Source organism: Limulus polyphemus, unplaced genomic scaffold (assembly GCF_000517525.1).
Source record: "Limulus polyphemus unplaced genomic scaffold, Limulus_polyphemus-2.1.2 Scaffold12742, whole genome shotgun sequence".
NCBI lineage: Eukaryota > Metazoa > Arthropoda > Merostomata > Xiphosura > Limulidae > Limulus > Limulus polyphemus.
Window position 1 is genome coordinate 10,255 of NW_013678352.1, and position 1,862 is coordinate 12,116.

The following is a 1,862-nucleotide window of genomic DNA, read 5'->3' on the forward strand; positions in this document are numbered from 1 at the left end:
CATTAATGACTAAGTTACCACTCCAGTTTCCACAAAGTGAAGAATCTATCGATGTTTCAACTAAAGAACGTATTTTTGGTATTGCTATGGCCTTAGGATCTACAATATTTGCCTCTTTAGTATATATAGTTATTCGTAAGGTTAAAGATGTTCATCATTCAGTTATTTTGTCTAATTTTGGATGGATAGGTGTCATAGTTGGTATAGTTGGTACACTTTGTGTTTGGAGAATTTTCTTTTATCTCTTGTGGCCTTAATCAGTGGCTTATCCTTGGATTGGGGTTTCTTAGTTTCATCGGACAACTACTATTCACAAAGGCACTTCAATCTGAGCAAGCTACCCTAGTTTCTGTTCTTCGAAGTAGTGGTTCCATTTTCTTTGCTTACTTGTGGCAATTGCTACTCTTCAGAGAAATCCCAGATGTCTGGAGTATTGGAGGTGCAGTTTTGATTTGTAGTTGTGTTTTCCTGACTTTTGCACGCAGGTATTACTTGTCACTTCCTTTAGATTCTCCCATCAGGCAGTTTTTCAGAAAACGTGTTCCAAAACCTAACCTAACCTAACCTTGACCCAAAGGACTATCACTTAACCACTCTTCGAAGCCTTTTTATTTTTCTCTTTCCTGTAAACTTCGCAAATGATAATCATAACAAATATATTTTTATAAATTGAAATAACAGAGAATTATAAAGAAAATACGTTTTAGGTGAAAGGAACATTTATGATTTAAGTAATGGAGAGCCAAAATATAAACATTTTTAGGCTTTACATCTAAAATTGATACTTATTTCACGAATTGCTGTTTGGAATGTCCACTGATAACGGCCCCCCAGTGGCACAGCGGTATGTCTGTGGACTTACAACGCTAGAAACCGGGTTTCGATACCCGTGGTGGGCAGAGCACAGATAGCCCTTGTGTAGCTTTGTGCATAATTAAAAACAAACAAACAAAAACAAACCACTGATAACGTCCCACTGACAGTGATGAACCTGATCAACATATGAACAAAAGATATTTTGATTTTGAACAGCATCTCGACATTCATATCTTATTAAAATTCTAATTTCCAAAAGATTAAGACTGTCTATAATGTTACACAAACAGTTTTTCTTTTTGGGCAACAACACAGATACTATATATGAAATCCTTGCTAATGGAATAGCTAAACCTTCCTTAGGCCTCATTTACTTCTATAACTGGTTATTGAGCCGAGTGCAACGTAATATTAACGTGTTAAAGTTAAACAGTGGAGCTATGGTTACATGGTTCGCTCTACCTTAGCGCAAAACACATAAGACCGCGCTTTGCATTTTGGGATCCTGGGAGTGTTATAAGAGTGACAGTAAGATCCCTCTTTTCAGTCTGAGAAGATTATTCCAAAAGTTGACAGTTGGTGTCTGGCTAGCTGCCTTTCTTCTAGTTTATCACTTCTAAATTAAGAACAGCTAATGCAGGTAGCCTTGTGTATCTTTGCGCAAATTCCAGCAACGAAACAGCGCAGATAAATAACCCATTGTTCATCTTTGCGCGAAATTCAACAATCAAGTAGCAAAGATAAACCATTGTGAAATTTGACGTTCAAACAAACATCATTTCCTTGTTAAATTGAAAACGTAAGTTTAGTTAAATAAAACAAAAATGGCGGTTGTATGTTTTAACGCCAAGATAAACAATAGGTTATCTACGCTTTATCCACCACGGGGAATTCAACCTCGTATTTTAGTGTTGTAAGTCGTAGATATACCACTGACACACTGGAGGAAAGACGAAAGGTTTAATAATGATAATTTTGAAACAGTTCGGGTTTTCTACTTAGTTGTAATAAGTATAATGTTGAAGTTACCACACAGACGAATAAAG